We start from the raw sequence: 17,732 nt of genomic DNA, 5'->3' as shown, positions 1-17,732 counted from the left end.
TGAAAAAGGTGGGTCCATTAACAAAACTTAGGATTTACAAACCTTATAATCGTCTCAAGATAACCGAACCTTCGAAATACAAGTAACTAACCTTCTCATATTTTTGATTAACAAACCGTCTTCGGAATAACGAACCTTATTCTATTTTCTGATTAAAAAAACCTTCGGAAAAACGAACCTCCGGAATAGTGAACCTTTCCCATTTTTTGATTTACAAACCTTCGGAATGACGAACCTCATTTCATTTTCCGATCAACGAACCTTAGGGAAACGAACAATATAGTTCTATCTAAATTATGAACGTCCGGAATTACAAATCTTCGGTAGAGTGAAGCTTCAGATGAACAAACCTTCGGAATCCCGGGAATGGCGAAACTTCGGAATAAGGAGCCTTCGGAGTAACGAACTTAAGTAAGAAACGAACCTTTGGAATAGCGAACTCTAACCGAATCCTAAACTATCATTTTCTATACATGTGATGGGACAATACAAACAACTTCATCCTCTCTTTTAAACGTAATATTTAAACAAAATTAAAAAGGTACCTACCATCCCATTTCACATAGCTTTCCAGTGTATGATGAGTATGCAACAAACAGAATATGATATTATGCATGGTTTCCTTGTATTTGTTACATATTGTATATGTTCGGTTACAAATTTCGTTATAACGAAAGAAAACTGCCGGTCCCGAGTATTTCGTTATAACGGGAGTGCACTGTATAGGTCTTCCATGATAAGAGCAATTTCTATGGGCCTATTGGAGTATGTTTGACCTTTTTGTTTTCATTTATTTATTCATCTATTTATTTATCTTTTGCTAATACTCTGCTTTGAAAAATCGACTGTGTCGTAATTTCACCGTTATAATGCCATGGGATGATGATGTACTTAGATTCTTTAAAGATGAAACAGTAAACAATGCAATATGTGTCTGTGTCTGTCTGTGTGTGTCTGTGTCTGTGTGTGAGTGTTCCATCACTTGAACTTTTTTTTCAATTTTCATACACACACACACACACACAAACACACATTTTTCTTTTATGATATTCTTTATTTGAATTTCATTCGATATCAGGGCCATGTTCACAATGAAATAAATGTGAACAAAATCAAGCAGCTGTATTTTTTCTCTCTTGTGCTGCTAAATCATGTCTTTTTATAACGTTTTCAAAGTACAATATATTTTGTTTTTTTTCTTTTTGAAATCCTACCGTGTATTTAAAAATGACATAAAATTCTGCATGAACCTCAGAAAAAAAATCACTTGAGCAACTTAATCAAGCCATCTGTTTCATTACACAAACACTCGTGTTGTTGAGGCATGTTTTTTTACATACCTTTTCTATTTTTGCAGAGCATACCTATACACAAAGATTAGATAAAATGCTGCCTAAGTCTTAGAAGAAGGCTATCTTCATCAACTTGATAAAATTAATCAATACCTACTTCATTAAATACACATGCACATACACACACACACACACACACACACACACACACACACATACACAAAGTTCTGCAACTGGATAGCATATCAAAATGTTTCACGGTCACGCGATCATATATACGATCCCTGACATGTATTTAACTCATTGTATCGTATATCAGGTTGGCGTTGGTGGGCAAGTCTTTTCAGAAGGCACACAATGCCTGCAGATTCCCGCCAATACCGCCATGGCATTCCGTATGCACGATTTACTTGTCAGGGCTGACCAGACCATGCAGTTTCTTCTGCTTCCGGGCAGTGAGGGCGGTTTCGAGAAAATGAAACTTACACCGACTGGAGGTCATGATATAAAGAGTAAGTAAACTTGTCCCTACTATATGCCCGCTTACAGAATACATGCCAGCCGTACCTCTTCCACACCCATTGTGGGAAATGATATAGAATGAAATGAATGAAATAAAATGAAATATCTTTCTCCTGATTATTAGACGCTCAGGGGGAAATAGCCAAATTGATATGAAGGTATTTTCTAAGCCTGTCTATTGACTCAGAGGTGTATAGTAAGACAGCTTTTCGGTCTATTTTAGTAGATTCACTCTCTCCATTACTCCCAATTTGGAATCCATTTTGTAATACATATTGTATAGGCTGTTTTCAATAACTTAAGTTACTATAAATCAAGGACAGTTTCGCTTACAAGGGCCGTGAATAATTGAACGAAATTGCTTTTCGTGCCTAAAGGGGAAGTCTGTACCTGTCAAAAATTAGTCTAAAAAGAAAGAAAACATAGTGGGGAAATGTTACAATATTGCATGGTCTGGAATTTTACTTTAAAGATATGCTCCTTTCAATTTCATGCTTATGACGCGTTTTTTTTTTTCAATTTCTGCAAAGGAATTTTTGTTTTCAAGGTATAGTTTTCCTGATGACATTTTACATTTCAAACAGGGCAGTGTAAATGTCGCTGTAGTGGCAGCAGAGATAGAGTTATAATATCACACATTGTATACGATCTCTATTTGGAAAGAGTAACGAAGACATAAAGAGTTTCTATGAAAATTAACATAAATATTCATTTTTCCCATTTGAGGCATTGCAGGATTAGTAAAATATATCTCAGCATCAAGAAAATAATTGAATATACATGTGTGTGATAGCATCGTCTTCTGCGTTTATCATTTGTTTTTATATTACAAGTGAGGTGCTACTGAAAAAAATCTGAAGTTACTTTAAAAAGTGAAAACGGCGTTTAACTATATTTTTAGTTTAAACATACAATATATAATATGTGTATATACATAATGTATATACGTATATATATTTATATATATATATACACTAATAAAAAAAAGAAAGTAAACACTTTTTCAAGTTCATCTTTCTCATAGACTATCGGGGTAAAAATGGCGTTTTATATACCTTGTTAAAGGTATATGTAAAAAAGGTGTAGCCGTTTTATTTAGAAACGATCTTCCCATTGATGTCATAGATACACATTCCAAAAGTTACGGTAGAGCCTTTGCGTTAAGATTTGTATGCTATGATTCTGTTTATTTCTGCCTAAGTGTATACACTCCGGCGAAAACACAGAAAAAGAACCGTTTTACGCATCATTATATAACTAGGTGAAAAAGATCAAGAAATCCAGTGAAATTATGATTGCAGGAGACTGGAATTGTGTACAAAATAAAAAGTTATATGCAAATAGAATGTCTTATATATAACTACAAAAAAAAGAGAATATTTTGTCAAATTTCAACAATGTTATAACTTAACGGATGTGTAAAGAAAAAATTTCCCAAAGAGGAGGCAATTTGCGTGGAGACATCTGTCACTTAATATATGCTCACGCCTTGATTATTGGCTGGTTTCCAGGACATATGCTCCATGTGTACATTCCTTCGATATCAAACCAGTGTTGAAATGTGATAACATTGCGGTGACAATGAAGTTTCGGGTGACACAAAAAAGAGAGGAAGAGGGTTTTTGAAATATAATAATTTATTGCTTGAAGATGAAAAATAAAAACAAGGTATACAAAATATTAGTAAAAAGGTCACAATAGAATGTGATGAATTTGATGATCAGTTAAGATGGGAAATATGTATTAAAAATAAAAATAAAACAATTCATCACATGGATTAAAACGTTGTACAGTAATGATAATTGTAGAGTAATGAATTGTGGTTGGATATCTGAAGAATCTTTTATTAAAAGAGGTGTACGGCAAGGATGTCCGTTATCAGCTCTTTTGTTTATTATTGTTGCAGAAATTTTAGCAGAAAAAATTAAGACATTTTAGGTCCCAATATTGAATCAGGTAAGGAGTGTATAAAATAACGCAATTTGCTGATGATTACAATTTTAGTCGATTCTGTTGATTTAAAGAAGTAAAGAAAGAAGTGGATTTTTTGTCAAAATCTAAGCTTATGAGATTGAATTTAGATATATCAAATATTGGCGATTAAAATCTCACTGAGGATGCCATAAAATGTCTTGGAATATATGTTGGCAAATGTTACAAAGAAGTCAAAAACCTTAACTCGGAAGGCAAATGGGGAAAAACTGATAAAAAGTACATTAGATTTATGGAGAATGAGAAAACTGACACTGTATGGAAAGGTGACCATTATTAAGCAATTAGTCATATTTCAGTTAGTATATACAGCTACAGCAGTACCTGTACCCTTAAAAATAATTTGATTAGTAAATGTATTACTGTATTCCTTTATGTGGAATTCAAAACGGGAAAAGGTAATAATGCACTGTATGCTTCAACCCAGAAACAAGAGTAGGACTTAGAATAGTCGATTTGTTTTCAAAACATTCGTCTCTTCTTTTATCATGGATGAAGAAGTATTTTTCTGGGGTACCAATGTCATGGAAGATTTCGTTTCAATATTGGACCCAGGAAATTGGTGGAATGCCTTTGTGTTTGAAATTTAATTGCAAGAAAAATGATATATTAGGGATATGCAGAAGAAGAAAAAATACCGGAGTTTTACATTGACCTTTTCTGCTAATGGTGTGAGTTCATGTACGTAGATATGTTTAATGTTAATGATATAAAGGAAGAAGTTGTTTGGAATAATAGTAATATTACATATGAAAAATGTTATGTTTTCAGAGATGGATAAGCTTAAATATTGCAGTGAAACAGATTACAGAAAATTGGGAATGAAAAGATGTTACATCCATAAATGAAACATTCCGAAATAAGCTGCTACTCGCCTTATTAAATTGTCGAAGTTGAAAAAGCATTCCTCAGGTTTTGGCTGGATAAGTTACGTAATTACATACAGACTCCTGTATGGTGCAAAACGAAGAATTTGATGTTATTGAGCTGTTAACCGGTGATCTAATCAGTGTTGAGAAAACGTCAGCTAAACATTATTAAAGATTACCTCTGCAAAGAAAAGAAAAAACAAGAACCTTCGTGTTTATATTTCTGGCAAGGTTATTTGGATCTACCCTGTGATTTTTACTGGAAAAAAGGTGTTGCAATATCAGTTTCATCAGATTAATGATAACAGAATAAAGCAATTTAATTTTCAGATTTTCTATCGAATATTGCCAGTAAAGACAATCTGTCTAAATGGAAAATGTTAAATGATAATTTGTGTATCATATGTAACTGTAAAAAAAAACACTTGTCATTTTCTGCTGAAATGCCAAAAAAAGAAAAGAAAAAAGAAAAAGAAATCAAGATGTATTGGATTGTAATTTCGGTTTTAATTTTAGATATTTTAGATCTTGCAATTGATATCAATAAAAAAGTTACTATTCTCGGATATGACATAGGAAACAAAAAGATAAAATTAGTAAACTTTGTTTTGAATTATGCCCAATTCATTGTGGACGGGAATTATGTCAGAGAACACAATGAATTGCGATATTATATCAGTTTGAAGTACAACCAAACAAGATTTGATGATATTGGATTAAGAAGAATAGTAATTCCTTTGGTTGGTAAAATTGGTGCACCCTTAAATTACTTTTTTTTTTCCCGTCAAAACGGGTATGTTGAGTGCCTTTTGGGCAATTATTGATAAAGTGATTGTAAATATGTGAAGTCATGTGGAAAATAAAGTACCTCAAACAAAGAAAAAAAATATGTATACACTCAGCAAAAAAAGAAGAAGAAAGTAAACACTTTTTCAAGTTCATCTTTCTCATAGCCTACCTGGCTAAAAATGGTGTTTTATATGCTCAAAATGCAACTTCTTTTCCTGGGCATGTTGAATAAAATTTCAAATCTGAATGTCTCGTCATGTAGAAAAGAAACGCAAGTCTTCTGCTAGAATGGCAGACTCAAGAATGCAGAGCTGGGCTGACCCTTATCCACATGACCTGGCTTTTGGAGTGGGAGTGGGAGCGGTGGCAGCAAAGATGCGAGTGGCCTCATCAGCCTCTACAGGACCACCTTTCCCGCCTACTGGAATACTAATCGGAGATCAAATTCATAACCTGTGTGACCAATCAGGTATTGTTATTCCACTTAATATAGGCTGTACTTTGAAGAGAATTGTTATTCCAATGTTTCTGTGTCTGTCCACCGACTTGGATTGAAGAAAACATTCTGATAAATCAGATGTCGTACTATTATGAGTTCATCATGCTCTGTCCCCCTTATTACAGAGCTGCCTACTCATAAATAATATACATGATTATCATCCGTTCCGTACAGGAAAGTGTAGGCCTGCATATTAAGTTTATGGGAGCTCAATCTGTTTGCCTTGTAGACTTGATTTTTTTTCTTTTCAGCCTGTGAAATAAAATGAATTCCAATTTGTAATTTGATATTAATGGTAAATAAATTGTAGGAAAAAAAAAGTCCCGTTCATCAGATTATACATGAACTCAGACCGAGTTAATCGAGCGCTGAAATTCGAACAAAAAGGCAAACCAAACCATGCAAAGACGTACCATACCATGTCAGATTATCGGCGTTCGAGCGCTCTGTGGAACGCTATTTGGACACGAGTCAGAGGGATTTTATTGAACCCACAATGTAGAATGTATAGGAAACATGTAGAAAATTGCCCACATAATGTGAAAATTGGACAGCGCCCGTAAATGTTGATACGCCACATGCACTGAATTAAATGTGAAAAATAATTCGCAAACATCGACCACTAATCGGGGATCTTAGAGGATTTCAACATAGATTGTAAATTGTTAAGCACGCGATCCCAAAATAAGGTAGGCCTAATTACGAAAAACAGCAACAACAAAAACCTCTTCAGAAAATTTTACCAAAAAAAAAAAAATGAACTCTCCGTATACAGGTACTACAGCCGAAATAAACCACACAGAGTTTAGTGTACCTTATTTCTACATTTCTATGTTGTGGTTGATGTATGCAACTTTCTAACTACGTATAGTGGGCGTTTCTACATTTTGTGGTTGAACTTTTCTACGGTTATGGGCGATTTCTACATTGTGGTTGATTTGTATTTCTACACTAGTGGGCGTTTCTACATTTGTGGAAGTTTCTATATTTGTGGATCCAACAGAGTCTCACACGTTATGCAGCCAGAGCCGTACAGTATCTTATTAGAGAGAGTTCGGCCAACTAAGAAGATACTACACTGCAAAAAGTCCTGTGTTAAATAGTGAACACCGAGCTGGTGTTAAATTTTCGGTGCTCATTTATGGTGTTAAATTAACACCTACGGGTGTCATTTCCAAATTTTAAACTGTTTTTTGAAGAGTTTCTTAGTAACTTCACTTCTTGTTGATTTTTAATTTTAACAAGACGATCAAGAATTTTACATTAAAATACTAGATTTTTGAAAAAAATGTGAAAATAAATTTACACCAAAGTAACACCAGCTGGTGTGGTCCCTTATTGAAGCTGGACGGGTGTTAAACCATTGATATTAACACCAGCAAATATCAAATCAACACCATGTGGTGTCATTTTTTAGTTAACACCAGTACAGTGTCAAAATAACACCAGGTACAGTGTCAAATTAACACCACGAAGTGTCAGGTGAACACTTTTCAACACCATCACAGTGCATTTTTAACACCTGTGGGTGTGGTCCTTTATTGAAGTTTGATCGGTGTTAGATTTAACACCCGTGGTGTTAAATCTAACACCGATGTTTTTACAGTGTAGTAGGCACCATGTTGTGGACCAAGGGTGTGGATGCGCGGGCGCATGTAGCCACCTAAATCTAGTAACCTTCTGTCAAGGACCTCTCGCTGAATGGTGAAGAGAGCCGAGGTCAGCGCTGGGCTCGCTTCGCTCGCCGGTTCTCAGCGAGAGGGCCTTAACAAAAGGTTTACAGCCACCGTGCGTTTGCCAGCTCCTCGAAATGGTAGGGTGGGTGTCTGGTGATGAGAGTTCTGTAGTACGGTATCCATCGACCGGATTTGTGTGAGCATTGAATGCTACTGAAAAAGAAATAGATACATTTTTCGAAGTTCAACAGAAATGTTTAAGAATTGTTGTCTGATTTTTTTTTTTTAAATATGAATACTCAGTAATGTATCAGTGTATTGGATTTACTTCAAAATTAGTTTCAATATTATGATTCCCAAATTCGTTGTTACAATACTTGATTTACTCTTTCATCAAATACCAGTGGTGGATCCAGGTGGGGTGCACTGGGCGCGAGTCCCCCTAATTTTTTTTTATCAAATGCAATAAAAAAGGAAAAGTGGAGGGGGAGCGTGCGCCGCCTGTAATTTTGTATAAAGGTGCCCCTCCCCTTTGCAGAATCCCCAGATCCGCCTCTTACATATTATTGATTATTATTTTGTGGTCCGTGATTTCTAATAAGGAACCAAATCAATCACCCACACAGAACAATGAACTTGGAATTTACATACTAGCTTTTCCCGTTCATTTTCAAACTTTTTTCATTCAATTTCACAAATGTTCACCTCAATTTTGTCGCGGGATGTCGGGAATAGGCCAGTTTACTTTCAAACTCGTCTTTCGTCGTTCATTTTCAAATAAAGTCCCTTCATTTTGTCATACATTTTCGTCATTTAATTTAAAGTTCAAACAAGCAGGATCGATTTCCTCCTTTGTCAATCATTTTCGTTAAATTTTCATTCATATTCGTCTCATAATATAGATTTTCTTATCCATTTTCGCACTTTTGTCATTCAATTTCAGAAATTTATTATTCAATTTCGTCCCGAGAAGCACGTGGATTAATGATAACAGAATAAAGCAATTTAATTTTAAGATTTTCCATCGAATATTGCCAGTAAAGACAATCTGTTTAAATGGAAAATGTTAAATGATAATTTGTGTATCATAATTATGTAACTGTAAAGAAACCACTTGTCATTTTCTGCTGAAATGCACAAAAAAAAGAAAAGAAAAAGAAATCAAGATGTATTGGATTGTAATTTCGGTTTTAATTTTAGATATTTTCGATCTTGCAATTGATATCAATAAAAAATTTATTGTTCTCGGATATGACATAGGAAACAAAAAGATGAAATTAGTAAGCTTTGTTTTGAATTATGCCCAATTCATTGCGGACAGGAATTATGTCAGAGAACGCAATGATTTGCGATATTATATCAGTTTGAAGTACAACCAAACAAGATTTGATGATATTGGATTAAGAAGAATAGTAATTCCTTTGGCTGGTAAAATTGATGCACCCTTAAATTATTTTTTCCGTCAAAACGGGTATGTTGAGTGCCTTTTGGACAATTATTGATAAAGTGATAGTAAATATGTGAAGTCATGTGGAAAATAAAGTACCTCAAACAAAGAAAAAAAAATATATATACACTCAGCAAAAAAAAGAAGAAGAAAGTAAACACATCTTTCTCATAGCCTAACTGGCTAAAAATGGTGTTTTATATACTCAAATTGCAACTTCTTTTTCTGGGCATGTTGAATAAAATTTGATTTCCGAATATCTCGTCATGCAGAAAAGAAACGCAAGTCGCGTCCTAGAATGGCAGACTCAAGAATGCAGAGCTCGGCTAACCCTTATCCACACGACCTGGCTTTTGGAGTGGGAGTGGGAGCGGTGGCAGCAAAGATGCGAGTGGCCTCATCAGCCTCTACAGGACCACCTTTCCTGCCTACTGGAATACCAATCGGAGATCAAATTCATAAACTGTGTGACCAACCAGGTATTGTTATTCCACTTAATATAGGCTGTACTTTGAAGAGAATTGTTATTCCAATGTTTCTGTGTCTGTCCACCGACTTGGATTGAAGAAAACATTCTGATGAATCAGATATCGTATACTATTATGAGTTCATCATGCTCTGTCCCCCTTATTACAGAGCTGCCTACTCATAAATAATATACATGATTATCAATAAATATAATCCGTTCCGTACAGGAACGTGTAGGCCTGCATATTAAGTTTATGGGCATTTCAGAATTCAGTATGGAACGGGATAGGCTGCAAGGAGCTCAATCTGTTTGCCTTGTAGACTTGATTTTTTTTTTTCTTTTCAGCCTGTGAAATAAAATTCCAATTTGAAATTTAATGTCATTAGTAAATAGATTATAGAAAAAAAAAAGTCCCCTTCATCAGATTATACATTAACTCAGACCGAGTTAATCGAGCGCTGAAATTCGAACAAAAAGGCGAACCAAACCATGCAAAGACGTACCATACCATGTCAGATTATCGGCGTTCGAGCGCTCTGTGGAACGCTATTTGGACACGAGTCAGAGGGATTTTATTGAACCCACAATGTAGAATAGGAAACATGTAGAAAATTGCCCACATAATGTGAAAACTGGACAGCGCCCGTAAATGTTGATACACCACATGCACTGAATTAAATGTGAAAAATAATTCGCAAACGCCGACCATTAATCGGAGATCTTAGAGGATTTCAACATAAATTGTAAATTGTTAAGCACGCGATCCCAAAATAAGGTAGGCCTAATTACGAAAAACAGCAACAACAAAAACCTCTTCAGAAAATTTTACGAAAAAAAAAATGAACTCTCCGTATACAGGTACTACAGCCGAAATAAACCACACAGAGTTTAATGTACCTTATTTCTACATTTCTATGTTGTGGTTGATGTATGCAACTTTCTAACTACGTATAGTGGGCGTTTCTACATTTTGTGGTTGAACTTTTCTACGGTTATGGGCGATTTCTACATTGTGGTTGATGTATTTCTACACTATAGTGGGCGTTTCTACATTTGTGGACGTTTCTATTTCTGTGGGTCCAACAGAGTCTCACACGTTTTGCAGCCAGAGCCGTACAGTAATTAGAGAGAGTGCGGCCAACCAAGAAGATACTAGCAGGCACCATGTTGTGGACCAAGGGTGTGTATGCGCGGGCGCATGTAGCCACCTAAATCTAGTAACCTTCTGTCAAGGACCTCTCGCTGAATGGTGAAGAGAGCCGAGGCCAGCGCTGGGCTCGCTTCGCTCGCCGGTTCTCAGCGAGAGGGCCTTAACAAAAGGTTTACAGCCACCGTGCGTTTGCCAGCTCCTCGAAATGGTAGGGTGGGTGTCTGGTGATGAGAGTTCTGTAGTACGGTGTCCATCGACCGGATTTGTGTGAGCATTGAATGCTACTGAAAAAGAAATAGATAAATTGTTCGAAGTTCAATAGAAATGTTTAAGAATTGTTGTCTGATTTTTTTTTTTAATATGAATACTCAGTAATGTATCAGTGTATTGGATTTATTTCAAAATTAGTTTCAATATTATGATTCCCAAATTCGTTGTTACAATACTTGATTTACTCTTTCATCAAATACCAGTGGTGGATCCAGGTGGGGTGCACTGGGCGCGAGTCCCCCTAATTTTTTTTTTTAATCAAATGCAATAAAAAAGGAAAAGTGGAGGGGGAGCGTGCGCCGCCTGTAATTTTGTATAAAGGTGCTCCTCCCCTTTGCAGAATCCCCAGATCCGCCTCTTACATATTACTGATTATTATTCTGTGGTCCGTGATTTCTAATAAGGAACCAAATCAATCACCCACACAGAACAATGAACTTGGAATTTACATACTAGGTTTTCCCATTCATTTTCAAACTTTTTTCATTCAATTTCACAAATGTTCACCTCAATTTTGTCGCGGGATGTCGGGAATAGGCCAGTTTACTTTCAAACTCGTCTTTCGTCGTTCATTTTCAAATAAAGTCCCTTCATTTTGTCATACATTTTCGTCATTTAATTTAAAGTTCAAATTCGTCAGTCTCACTCGCAGCACTCAAACAAGCAGGATCGATTTCCTCCTTTGTCAATCATTTTCGTTAGATTTTCATTCATATTCGTCTCATAATATAGATTTTCTTATCCATTTTCGCACTTTTGTCATTCAATTTCAGAAATTTATTATTCAATTTCGTCCCGAGAAGCACGTGGAACGCAAGTCCTAACTTCAGTTTCGTCAATTGTCATTGTAATTCGTTTTTGTTAAAACATTTTCGAAGACATAGCATTCAAAATCGTCAATTGTCATTCAAATTCATCCCTCCCGCTGACGGATCCCAGAATGTGAAGATCAAGTTCGTTTTTGTTCACACAATTTCATTAATTTTTCATTTCACAATACGATGAGACTCCAACATGTAAAATCTCTACGACTGGCACTAAGACCCAGTCCTACGACTGGAAGCTAGTAAGGCTGGTGACGTCACACCTCCGGTCTTAGGCTGCGGTCACAACTCAGAGGGGTGACTAACCGATTTGTACCCTGCTCGGTCGCCGCTGAAATTTTGGCCCCGCTCAGCAGTTTTTGGAGATGTCGAGCAGGCTATACAACCCCAGCGTTGCCCGAGCGATGCCCTGTCGATTTCCCGTCGGTCACCAGTCAACTTTAGGCTTAAAATTTGCGAAATATGGGGATTTCTCCGCACAGAGACTGAGCAGTCACCGAGCGATGCCCCATTGGCAACTAACGATGTCCCACCGACCACCGGCCGACTTTTACGAAATTGCTCAGAGACCGACGGGTGATCGATAGGTCATCTACCAGCGTCCCGTACGCGTACCGGCGGCCACCCGCCGGTCTCTGCCGGAAGTTTCTCACGAGCTACCTGAGTTTATTCCTATAACTATGTGATTTGTGATTTGATAGTTAATTGATTAATTGATTAATTGATTAATCATGATAAAACTCGAGGCGAAACATTTAAGAGTTAAATTACCAACCTCAAAACCTCAGCTTTGTGAAACCACAGATAACTAGAAATTATAAAATCAAACAAAAGGGAGGAAAACCCAAGATGGAACAAAGGTTAGAATAGATTAGAATTTTTGTTTTACAGTATTTTTTTATTCCTACTTGATTTCATATTTTCATTTTCCCGTCTTTTGTCATTCATTACCTCTTCTTTGAAGATAACCAAACTATACCTACGTCTGCATATCGACACTAACTTTCAGCTGTCATCTCCTTTTGGCCCAAAGAGGTTGTCCCTGTCTTCCATGTCCCTCATCTTAACTGAGATGCTGAGATGTCGGTGGAGTTTCCTTGCCTCTATCCCTCCCCCTGCTTCTTCCACATTGCCATGGTTTCTCTTCTTCATCTTATAGTCCCTGGTTCCTTCAGTGCTTCTGTCATTTCATCGTTATTATTTTAGTCCCTAAATCGCTCGACGGCGACCGCTAGACCTATGCCCTTGGTTTTCTTCTATGCTTTTGTCATTTTTGTCCCTATCATTTTTGTTTTCTAAATCGATCGGCGGGTACCGCTCGATTAGGTCAGTGCCTGAGCGGTTGCCGCTCGGACACCGAGCGTATTTTGGGCAGGGAGGGAAAACTGGACGGTTGCCGCTGAAATTTGAACTCCGCGTTAAAACTTCAGCAGCGACCGACCGATGCCCTAAAAACCAGTGGTGCCTGGTCGGTCTTCGGTCGATCGTTGTCGGACCGAAATTGGCTAAAAACTCGCCGACCGGTCGCCAAGCAGGGTGATTTTTTGGGTTGTGACCGTAAGACCGATCAGATCATATAGTGTGCTGCGGGCTTTAGGCGCATTCTTCTCACGCCACCTTCTCGCATGCGGTAGGGCACTTGTACGCTATGAGCACAAGGGAAGTGGTCCACTTTTGGCTCGGTATTGTTTGGTATTGATATTGCTCCATCATGGATTTTCCATGGAAACCTGGCTGAGTATATTCAGCACTCGTCTTCAATGGTTTAAGGAGCGTTCGAGCTGTCCTCTGGCTCGGGTATGGTACGGTCAAAGAGATGGCACGGTCCGCTTTAGGAGAGTGCTTGAACGCACCGAACACATGCATGATGCAGCTTTGTTTCCTGTACACTTCCCTATGTAGAAGCAGAAGAAGACGACGACGACGACGACGACGAAGCAGAAGCAGAAATAGAAGAAGAAGGCGACGACGACGAAGCAGAAGAAGAAGAAGAAGGCGACGATGACGAAGCAGAAGAAGAAAAAGAAGGCGACGATGACGAAGTAGAAGAAGTAGAAGACGAAGACGACGACGACGACGACGAAGCAGAAGCAGAAGAAGAAGAAGAAGAAGAAGATCCAGGAATAGAGTTGTGGAATGAAATCAAAGAAGGAATGGAGGCCATCTTCAATCTACCAGACGACGGACTGAGTGTCATAAGAAAGTCTCTTATTGAGCTAATGACGACACCACTTGACAAGCTAAATGACCTGGTAAGATATGCTGTGCGTGTAAAATCTATTTGTTTTCAAAAGAATATTCTACTGTAATAAAACCGAGTGAAAAATCGCAGAAGTGCGAATCTTAGGTCCAAAGTAGTATTTAATAATTCTCGATTGGTCAGTGTATAGCACAGATAACCAGGAAGGCAACTTACTGCAATTCTGACCTGATATCAGTTCATGTTTTGGTATTTCTCTTTTTTTCATCATTCATCTCATTTAAAATCTTATAGAAGCTTTCAGTCTTGAATTGACATCATCTGTAAAATTTGCCTAATTTTATGTACACATGCATGTTGAAGCATATTATTAACAGTCCATTATATTTCAACAGTGGCTAACATAAGCCAAATGCAAATTTCGGGTGCCGGAACATTTTGTTTGTTTCTTTCGTCTCGTAGAACCCCCCCCCCCCCCCAAAAAAGAGAAATAAATAAATAAATAGATAAAATATAATAATAAATAAATAAATAAATAAATAAATACATCCCGCAAGAAAACTTGATTTTAAAGTCTAACAGGGCTCGTACGTTCATAAAAAATAAATGCCAGCTGCAACAGAGACATAGCTATTGATACTTGTGTCATTCAATAATTGATCGATCATATCCGACAAAATGATTTATGCATGACATTATGAACAGAAACCCGCTGATGAGAAACCCAAATACATGTAGCTGCAATGAGGTCTTAGGATTTTCATTCTCCTTTAGGTGCTAGAGACTTCAAACAAGGTGTACAAAACTTTATGGGTTTGTAATGGCACTCGGACCACACGATGGGGAAATTCCAATTAGTCAATTGCAAATGAATCTGTTTTGTTTAATCACACTTTCATAGCTTCAGTCGGCTGTTCACCATCTCATCGTTGGCGATGAAGGTTCGAAGGTGTCATGTGATGCTCTGGATGAGATGCTCGGAGGAGTCAGTCTTAACGCTCATAAGAATCTCCTGAGAGTGGCGGGATTTGCATTTGGGGTGAGAATCTATCCTCAGTAGGCCTACAGTACCCCCTCCCTCCGTTACATTGTATAGTGTTCCGTATTTCAGACCTTCTTTTTTCAAATACGAAACTCCGAGGCAGCAGAAAGGCATGAGCACAATATGTCTTCTGCATGAATGTTTAATCCTAATGCACGACATGCCTACTTTACAAGGACGTCGTGACAAATCAAACAGAACTAAGTAACAAGGGAGCAGTTTGGGTACCATGAGGGCCGTTGGCAGAATAGTGATGCATTATTCACAAGGGTTATCCTGCGGAAAAATGGAGGAACAGTGTCATACTGTCTTGCCCACGGGGAGATGATGCAAACGTACAATAACAGTTGTCATCGTGCCCCAGTTTCCAATTTCCAAGACACTCCTAATCATAATAACGACAGGACATGGTTTTTGAATCTGAGTAACCACATAGGGTCGTATATATCTATTGTTAGTTAATGCGAACTATAAAAAGACAAGCGAAATATATGAATAATCGTATTTTTTTCTTGTGAAGTGTAGACTTGAAATGTACGATTACAGTGGTCGCTTTGAATTGAATTGAATTTAAACCTGAAAAAAAAAGTTAACACACAAAACCAAGAATTTCTTATTTTTGCGAATTCACAGGAAGCGGAAGTGACGTATCCTGGTTCGGACAAGGATGGTGTGCTTAACTGTTTAGCTGACCTTTTGGATGTCATGGCCGGTGAGACTGCTCGAAGTTCTTTTCATAAATATCAGATATATTTCACCATTTGACCACAAATGATATTCCGTATCGGTATAAAATATAATTCAATGATTATCTACACGATACATTGTCATACAACAGAATAATGTCTAGTTATCGCCAGAGGTAACAGTTGGTTAAGTGTTGTTTATTATCAATTATCGAAACTTCAAAAGAAGTAATGAAATACCTTGGAAGATCAAAACCTGGTAATGAGTGACTTCTGGTATCTTTCCGGTGTTGCTCAAATCTATTAATTTTGCGTTGATTTATGTATTAATACAAAATGTCTCTATATGTATGTGTGTATATGTGTATATACATTATGTTATAGAGAAGTGGTATGTACACTTACAAACATGATATAGAAACATTACAGCGGTAACGATAACGATGATAAAATGATCCTGACTGTATGATAATTACAGCAATGAAAAAAAAAAGGAACTATATTACAGAAGTATTGGTACATGCCTTTGTTTCTCTTATAGTATAGATTCGTGAAATATTCTTTTGGATGGCCTCGTTGAGAGAGAAGTAGGACAATCGCAGATAGTTTTCTGTTCGACTGATTAAAAAAAATGTTCTTTTATGCCACAGAGTTGTAATCAACAAAATTTCTTCCTATCTGTATTATGCAAGTGCTCCATGCTGATACTCGCGTATAAAAAACTCCACTCTTCTGACAGTTGTCTGGTAATGATTTACTTACAATACCAGTTTTCACCTATTCATATAATATAGGAACAATTATTTTGATCGGCAGCGCTGTTTTGTGGTGTATATGTTGCATGACGGACTTGGGATTTGAGATAAACACTAAGCAATGTTTAAAATTCTGGGGGTAAAAATCTTTTATTGTATAAGACGGGGAGTAATGTCAAGGGCATAGACCATCTGGAAAATTATAACGGGTTACATAAACGTATCGACAGTAATTGTCACGATAGTATGACAGTAACGACAATAAGATCATACTATCATGAAAGTAATATGCAACTCGTGGTTACTTTGCGTCTTCAGTGCTGCATGACTTACTTTCAGAAGAAATTTGGCTGTTGGCCCAGTGCAGGTTTCGAAGGTTTTGTGCAGGTTTATGTTAATCAGATAAGCAAATATAAAAATGACATTAAAAACACATGGAAAACATTAAAGAATGCTATGAATACACCTAACAATTCATCTAATATTTCTGAAGTTCGGTGGGGCAATGCCTCCAGCAACACTCCCGCTGGCATGGCTGAAATTTTTAATGACTTCTTTTCTTCAATTGGAAAAAATCTTTCTCAAAATATTCCTCTTTCTAGTAAATCTTTTAGTGATTTTTTAGATACACCTAACTCTAAAACTATATTTTTTGACCCAACATATAAAGAAGAAATAATAAAGATTGTTGCCAATTTGAAAGAAGGTAAAAGTCCTGGCCATGACGGAATTGACAACCATTTGATAAAAAACATAATTCCTCAAATAGTGGATCCCTTAGTACATATTATCAACTCATCGCTTGCAACTGGCCATGTGCCAAATAGCATGAAAATTGCGAAAGTAATTCCTATTTATAAGAAAGGGGAGAAGGATGATGTCAATAACTATAGACCCATATCTTTATTATCTTCTATTTCTAAGATTCTTGAAAGAATAGTCTACATCAGGACAGTACGTTTTCTTAAAACCTGCGACATATTTTCAAACTTTCAATTTGGATTCAGGGAAAATCACAGCACAACACACGCACTACTTGCCCTCATCGACAAAGTCACACACGCACTCGACACACTTTCACACACAATAGGTATCTTCTTGGACTTCTCCAAGGCCTTTGACACGATTAACCACGGAATACTTCTCGCCAAACTGTCTCATTATGGAATACGTGGAAAGGCCTTGGAGTGGTTCACGAGTTACCTATCAGAAAGATCCCAATTTGTACATGTCAACGGCTTTGACTCTCA

The sequence above is a fragment of the Diadema antillarum genome, unplaced genomic scaffold (genome assembly GCF_040938485.1).
Source record: "Diadema antillarum isolate AM-2024a unplaced genomic scaffold, OU_Dant_1.0 seq00001066_RagTag, whole genome shotgun sequence".
Lineage (NCBI taxonomy): Eukaryota > Metazoa > Echinodermata > Echinoidea > Diadematoida > Diadematidae > Diadema > Diadema antillarum.
Note: the sequence above shows the minus strand (reverse complement) of the source record.